The following is an 8,880-nucleotide window of genomic DNA, read 5'->3' on the forward strand; positions in this document are numbered from 1 at the left end:
GTTTCCTTGACTTGTCCGACTTGCCTATCTCCTTTTCCACCTATCCACTCCACCCTCTCCTCCTTGACCTATCACCTTCATCTCCTCCCCCACTCACCCATTGTACTCTATGCTACTCTCTCCCCACCCCCACCCTCCTCTAGCTTATCTCTCCATGCTTCAGGCTCACTGCCTTTATTCCTGATGAAGGGCTTTTGCCCGAAACATCGATTTCTCTGCTCGTTGGATGCTGCCTGAACTGCTGTGCTCTTCCAGCACCACTAATCCATTCATAACCTCTGTTTGATACCAATGTTAGCATCTGACTACATTTTCACTTAGTAATAGAGCAATACAGCATAATTCCAAACTAAACTAGTCCCATTAGCCTATGCTTAGCGCCCATCCCTCCAAACATTTCTTATTCCAGTACTTATCTGATTGGCTTTAAATATTGTAACTGTACAGTCAGTTGTTTGATAACATTGGTGGTTGCATTCTTGTGTAACCTCGTGTTATAGAAACAGTGCGTGATAGGAAACTGTTGGCACTGTAATCGCATTTAAAACTTTGTGCTGTAAAAAGTGCCACAATTCATCAATCACATTCCAGCAAAGTTGCATTGATGAAATGTGTGTTATAACAGAACAAGCTGTACCCGCACCCACCGCCTTCTCGGAGTTCATTCCATGCATGAACCACTGTTTAAAAAAACATGCCCCTCATGTCTTTTTAAAAGCTTTCTCCTTTTACCTTAAAAATATGCCCTCTAGTCTTGAAATCCCCAACCTAGGGAAAAGACACCTGCCATTCACTTTATTTCTATCGCTCATGCTCTTATAAACTTCTATAAGGTCACCTCTCAACTTCCTATGGTCCAGTGAAAAAATGTTCTCGCCTCTCCGCAACATCCTGGTAAAACTCTTCTGAATGCTCTCCAGCTTCAAAATATCCTTCCTATAATAGGATGATCAGAACTGGACACAGTACTCCAATACTCAAAGCTCTGAGCAATGAAGGCAAACGTTTCAGTTGCACAAGTCGTACCTTTGTTTGTTTTACCAAGATGCAATTATCCAAATTAAGCTCCATCTGCCACTCTTCAGCTCATTGACTTAATTGATTGAGATCTCTTTGTAATGGACTTGTGGAACCAAAGGGTCTGTTTCCATGCTCATTATACCACCAATCTGGTGCCATTTGCAGACTTACTAACCATGCTTTCTATATTCTCATTGAAAGGACAAACAAGAGTGGACCCACCATGGATCCCTGTGGAACAACAGGCCTCCAATCCAAAAAATAACTCTTTACCTTCTGTCTGTCCCCTGCCGTTAAGCCAATTTTGTATCTAATTGGCAAGCTCATTCTAAATTCTGTGATCTAAATTTACTAATTTATTCTACCATGCAGAACCTTGTCAAAGGCTTTACTAAAGTCCAAGTAAAAAAAAAGTCTACTGTTTTACCCTCAATCTTCTTGGTTACTTCCTCAAAAAACTCAATTAGGTTTGAGAGACACTATTTCCCTCACACAAACCCATGCTGACTATCCCTACTCCTTCCTTGCCTCTCCAAATGCACATAAATCCTCTCTTTCAGAATCAATGCCAGCAACCACCAAAGACAGACTCACAGGTCTTTAGTTGCCAGGCTTCTCCTTACATCCTTTCTTAAACAAAGGCACATTAGCTACTCTCCAGTCACTCCACAGCTCACCTGTATTTATAGATTATACAAATGTTTCTGCAAGGGCCCTACAGATACCTCCCTAACATCCCACAAAGTCATGGAATACACCAGATTAGGGCCCTGAGATTTATCCACCTTAACATATTTCTAAGACCTCCAGCACTTCCTCTTCTCTACTGTGAACTCTTTTCAAAACATCAATATTTATTTCCCGAAGTTCTCGAGTCTCCTTTTCTTTCTCCACAATTAAAAACTGACATGAATTATTCATTTAATATATCTCCCATCACCTGAGATTCAACACAAAGATTCTCTCTTTGATCTTTAAAGAGCTCTACTTTCTCAAGAATTGCACTCTGGCTCTTAATACACTTGTAGAATCTTGTAGGATAATCCTTAACCTTATTTGACAAGGCAATCTCATATCCTGTCTTTGTTTTCCTGATCTGCCACAGAAGAATTATCCCAAACTGTTTATGCTGTCCCAGAGATTCATTTGAACCCAGTTACTTACATGTAATATGAAACATCTTTATTCTTGACCAGAACATCAATATCTTTATTCAGCCATCGTTCTCTAAACCTATCAGCCTTACTTTTCACTCTTAACAGGTAAATATTTACTCCACGTTATGGATTTGGAACTGCCATATAACTAAACTTGGCAATTGAATAATTGGTTCTAATTAAAGTTAAAATATATTGCCTTTTCAACTGTGACTCAGTCTGCAACACAACAGATTTCTGGAATGAAATCCTCTTCTCCATTGGCTTTAAGGTTTCATTGGAAGTGAATTTCATCACCAAGACTGGCTATTTCCACTTCTGTGACATCACTCACCACTGATTCTGTCCCAGTACGCCTGTTATTGGATCTCTCATCCATTCCCTTTATTAGCTTGAAGCTTCACTGTTCCAATGCTGTCCTGGTCAACCGATCATTGACCTAACACAAAATGTGTGCTCTTCTAAAACTGCTGCCTCATATTAATTGGCACCACATTCCATCCACCCATTGTCCAAGTGTTTGACGATTTCCAATACTTCAATTTTAAAATGTTTTTGTTTTCTAACACTTATGGGGATTTTTTTTTCCCTTCCCTTCTTAAATCTGCTCCATGTCTCCGAACCTTTGACAACTCAGCAAGTTCCATATAGAATCATCTAGTCATAGAGATGTACAGCATGGAAACAGACAATTCAGTCCAACCTGTCCATGCCAACTAGATATCCTAACCTAATCTCGTCCCATTTACCAGCAGTTAGCCCGTATCCTTCTAAACTCTTCCTATCAAAGACCCATCCAGATGCCTTTTAAATGCTGTAATTGTACCAACCCCCATCACTTCCTCTGGCAGCTCATTCCATACATGCACCACCCTCTGCACAAACAAGTTGTCATTTAGATCCCTTTTATATCTTTCTCCTCTCACCTAAACCTATGCCCTCTAGTTCTAGACTCCCCCATCCCAGGGAAAAGACTTTGCCTATTTATCCTATCCATGCCCCTCATAATTTTATAAACCTCCATAAGGTCACCCCTCAGTCTCTGCCGCTCCAGGGAAAACAGTCCCAGCCTCTCCCTATAGCTTAATCCTGGCAACATCCTTGTAAATCTTTTCTGAACCCTTTCAAGTTTTACAACATCGTTCCGATAGGAAGGAGACCAGAATTGCATGCAATATTCCAAAGGTGGCCTAACCAATGTCTTGTACAGCTGCAACATGACCTCCCAACTCCTGTACTCAATACTCTGACCAATAAAAGAAAGCATACCAAACGCCTTCCTCACTATCCTATCTACCTGCGATTCCACTTTCAAGGAGCTATGAACCTGCACTCCAGGTCTTTGTTCAGCAACACTCCCTAGGATCTTACCATTAAGTCTTGTCCTGACTTACCTTTCCAAAATGCATTGCATTTATCTAAATCAAACTCCATCTGCCACTCCTTGGCCCATTGGCCTATCTGATCAAGATCCTGTTGAGGGAGCCTCAGTGGTAACCGTTTACCCTGTCCACTACACCTCCAATTTTGGTGTCATCTGCAAACTTACTAACTACACCTCCTACGTTCACACCCAAATCATTAATATAAATGACAAAATAAAGCATATCAGCCTAGTTTCTGGTATCGAGACTGGCTTTAATGTAACAAGGGATACATTAGGTTCCAAGCGATTGATTGTGATAGGGGGCTCTCTAGTCAGAGGCACAGACAGATGTTTCTGTGGCCAGCAGCAAAAATCAAAATGTTGTGTTGCGTCCCTGGTGCCAATATCAAGGATGTTTCCGAGACAGTGCAGAATATTCTCAGAGGGGAGAGGAATCAGTAGGAGATCATTGGAACGAACAATGTAAGGGAAAAGGATGAAATTCTGAAGGGAGAATATAGAAAGTTAGACAGGAATTTAAAAAGGAGGTCCTCGATGGTAGTAATATCTGGATTACTCTTGGTGCTATGAGCAAGTGAATAGGTGGATAGAGCAGATGAATATGTGGCTGAGGAGCTGGTGCAGGGGAGAAGGGTTCATAGTTTTGGATCATTGGAATCTCTTCTGGGGTAGAAGTGGCCTGTACAAGAAGGACAGATTGCACCTGAATTGGAAGGGGACTAATATACCGGCAGGGAAATTTGCTGGATTTAAACTAGTAAAGTGAAGGTGGGGGGGGGGGGGAGCGGGGAGGTAAGGAATGGGAGCCAGGGAAATTAGTGTGGAATGAGATCAATCTGTGACTGATACAGTTGGGAAAAGGAGCAAGTCAAACAGTCAGGGCAGGCAGGAAGAAAACAGGGAACAAGGTTAGGCTGATAAACTGCATTTACTTCAATGCAAGAGGCCTAACAGAGAAGGCAGATGAACTCAGGGCATGGTTAGGAACATGGGACTGGGATATCATAGCAATTACAGAAATGTGGCTGAGGATGGACAGAACTGGCAACTTAATGTTCCAGGATACAAATGCTATAGGTAAGATAGGAAAGGGGGCAAGAGAGGAGGGGGTGTGGCATTTTTGATAAGGGATAGCATTACAGCTGTACTTAGGGAGGATATTCCTGGAAATACATCCAGGGAAGTTATTTGGGTGGAACTGAGAAATAAGAAAGGGATGATCACCTTATTGGGATTGTATTATAGACCCCCTAATAGTCAGAGGGAAATTGAGAAACAAAAGGATGGTTATGGTCGGGGATTTCAACTTTCCAAACATAGACCTCATGTTAAGGGTTTAGATGGAGAGGTATTTGTTTAGTGTATACAAGAAAATTTTCTGTTTCAGTATGTGGATGTTCCTACTAGAGAAGGGGCAAAAATTGATCTACTCTTGGGAAATATGGCAGGGCAGGTGACTGAGGTGTCAGTGGGGGAGCACTTTGAGGCCACATATCATAATTCTATTAGTTTTAAAATAGTGATGGAAAAGGATAGACCAGATCTAAAAGTTTAAGTTATAAATTGAAGTGTAACGTTAAAAGATTAAATTGGACATTAAAGGATTGAACTGCATTGACGGAACATTCTGGAAATGGGTGGGGACAACATTCATGTAGGAATGCAGATGACTCCCATTCCATTTAAACAGTCATTTACTATTTCTCCCCTACTATTATTAATCTATCATTCAATCCCTTCCATTCAGAAATGCTTTCATAGCTATTCCCCCAAAGCCAAGTATTGCATTGTCTTGGGGAATCACTAATTTTGGAAATTGTTTGCATAACGATTCTCCAGGATAAGGGTATTTAGATTTGCATTATCTCAGAGGATGACCTCATCCTGCCACTGTACCTGAGGTAACATGGTTATTGGGGGGGATGGGGGCGGGGAGGGGGGGTATTGGGGGGGTGCCAGAGTACCTGTGAGCATTGCCAACTGACCTGTACAAAGGGGATGTGTTTTCTTCATTCAAGGCCTCTGATTCTTCTTCACATGTCTGCAAAGAGTGTCAAAGGGGTCATCTAGCGTGTACAGGCTCTTATAAACTTTCATTATTTGCAGAGGTTGATGTGTGTGAAACCTAGGGAAAAGAACCTAACAGATGGAAGGCTAATTTTGACGGTATTAGACAAGAACTTTCAAAAGCTGACTGGGGGCAAATGTTCGCAGGTAGAGGGACAGCTGGAAAATGGAACCATTCAAAAATGAGATAACAAGAGATCAGAGATAGTATACTCCTGTTAGGGTGACAGGAAAGGCTGGTATGTGTAGGGTTAGTTGGATGACTAGAGAAATTTAGGTTCTGTTTAAAAAGGAAGCATATGTCAGCTATAGATAGGAGAGATCGAATTAATTCTTAGAAGAGTGTAAAGGCAATAGGAGTATACTTATGAGGGAATTCAGAAGGGCAAAAAGGGACATGAGACAGCAATGGCAAATAAGGTTAAGGAGAGTCCAAAGGGATTTTGTACATACATGAAGGACAAAAGGTTAACTAGGGAGAGAATAGGACCTCTCAAAACAGATAGGTAGCCTTTGTGTGGAGCCGCAGGAGATGGGGAAGATATTAAATGAGTATTTTGCATGTGTGTGTATTGTGGAGGATATAGAACATAAAACATTACAGCGCATCACAGGCCCTTCGGCCCCCGATGTTGTGCAGCCCTGTGAAATCTGTCTGAAGCACATCTAACCTACACTACTTAATTCACATCCATGTACCTACCCAATGATCATTTAAATGCCCTTAAAGTTGGTGACTCTACAACTGTTGCAGACAGTGCATTCCACACCCCTACTATGAGTAAAGAAACTACCTCTGACATCTGTCCTATATCGATCATCCCTCAATGTCCCCTCATGCTAGCCATCGCCATCAGAGGAAAAAGGCTGTCACTTGTCCAACAAATGTAACCCTCTGATTATCTTATGTCTCTCTGGAAGATATAGAATGTGGGGAAATAGATTGTGGCAGCTTGAAATATGTCCATATTAAGGAGGACATGGTGCTGGATGTCTTGAAATGAAACACATGTTATGCACCCCTGATTTTCATTTCATTACAACTAATTATTGAATTTTCAGTTGCCTTAACCCAAGCTCTGGAATTGCCTCACTCTTCTCTTTCACATTTCCTTTCCATTACTAACCTGTACATAACTAACTTTTACTCTTATAGTGTCATTTAGCAGGAGTGAAGAGACAACCTTTCAGGACTGAGAAGAAATTGCTTTTAACCACCCTCTAGATGATCTGTGGAATTCATTACTGCAGGAGACTAAGGAAGCCAAGCCAGACATGGATAGGTTCTGGATTGGTACGGAGATCAAGAGTTATGGGGGAGAAGGCAGGAGAACAGAGTTGGAAACCTGTCAGCCATGTTTGAATGGCAGACCAGACTTAATGGGCTGAATGGCCTAATTCTGCTCAATCTTATGGTATTTCACGTGCCTTTTGCTTCCACTTGAAGATTTCCATTTGGGTCCTGAAGACATTTTTAAGTCGCTACTGTTCACATTTTGTTTATACAAGTTACTATTATAGACCAAACCCCACATTTGGGGATCCCAGATCCTTTCTAATGGAATAAAGCCTCAAGATTTCATGGGTTTCAACAGCCAAATACAGACTTTACAAATCAGAAAAGTTAACTGACTGGAACTTCCTTCTTGGCTCTTCTCACTGCTATCCTCCTAGGTTTCTGCTCCATGTTACCAACCTCTTCTGGGTTCGTAGTTATCTTTCTTTCACAGGACTCCTTGATATTTGCCTGCCACTTCTGCTGCCCTTATAATAGGTCCTTTTATATCTTTTTATTCCCACAGCTGCATATTCACAATGAGTGGGAATATTTAAAGGGAAAGAAAACAGGCCTATCAAATTACATGCACACTATGGGCCAAGACCCCATCTGGTGGAGACTGCAGTCCAGTTCTCAACCAAAGAAACCTGTACCAGAGAATCAAATGATAGTTTCGTTGTTTTACAGTTCAATTTTACACAGCTTGTTAATCTTTCTTTGTGTTCCATATTTTTTTCAATTCCAACCTACACATTATATAATTCTTACTTAATCATTTGAAATGTCACTTTGGTTTTAACATACATTTCCTGTTATCAAAATACACTTACCTTGGGTACACTTATTTCTCTCTATTAGACTGTGTCAAAAATAGCCTCATTGGTGCGGTGATCCTGTGCTAGCTAACTTCGCAAATCCTTGCAATTTCCTCTTCTCCAGTTGAGCATTTTCTATCATGGTGAATCCACACCAATTGTCTTTCACTGTTTCCCAGATTTTCTCTACTGTAATGCACTTAATTTGCCCTACTTCATTTCCCAGAATCCACTCCAACACTGCTTCCTCCTGAACTGCAGATATATTATTCTAGAAAATGATGCTGACATATCAAACTCCACTGCTTCCCTATCCTAAATGTTTTTTTTTCAAACTCTGTATGAAACAAGTTGTCAAATTCATCATATTTAAATCAAGTTGTACATTTCTATGAAGAGGTCATGTTTCCATACACTGGTCTCATTTTAGAAAATTACATTGGATAAAAGAGATTTTCCTCATCAGTGGATTCTGAAGTTTGGAGAATGTTTTGGGTTGCAGTTTTGGTGCAACATGAATTTACTGGCAATTTTCCACATTTAGAGCAAAATACAGTCCAGTGACTTAATTAAAAGTCAAGTTAGGTATAAGATGAGCAGGTGTCTTGTCTATAATGGAAATTGCAACATGTGCCACCATTGGAGTTCAAAATGGAGTAATTTCTCAATGTCCTCCACTCTTGCTCCCTTTCACCATGTTCATTTGACACCAGGCTGACTTTGGGGCTGCTTGACAATCCAAGGAAGGTTGGTGGAGTTCCACTTTTTTGGATGTCAAAGCAAGACCATGCCTATTTGTTAAGATCAAATACCAGTTCAAAGACTAATTATCAGTTGGCACTTCTTCCCTTTAGTTCAGCACCACAGGAACAAACTTTCAGAAATGCAGGAGACAAATTCAATCAAAATTTAGGATTCCTCATATGCTTGTAGGCATGCTATTAAATTCAGATAACTCTAACGAAGTATCTGCTTGTAGGGATGGCTATACTAGTACTCTTTGTGACTAAATACAAAATAAAGATCAGGTTTCTGTGTAGCAGCTTTGAAAGCAACAATGGCAGATGGAAACCTATAATCCACGATAGGTGGGTTTAGACCTATAAACTAAATGAATGCCCCATCAACCCAGAATTTCCATGTGCTTATTATTGC

This window comes from Chiloscyllium punctatum, chromosome 7 (assembly GCF_047496795.1).
Source record: "Chiloscyllium punctatum isolate Juve2018m chromosome 7, sChiPun1.3, whole genome shotgun sequence".
NCBI lineage: Eukaryota > Metazoa > Chordata > Chondrichthyes > Orectolobiformes > Hemiscylliidae > Chiloscyllium > Chiloscyllium punctatum.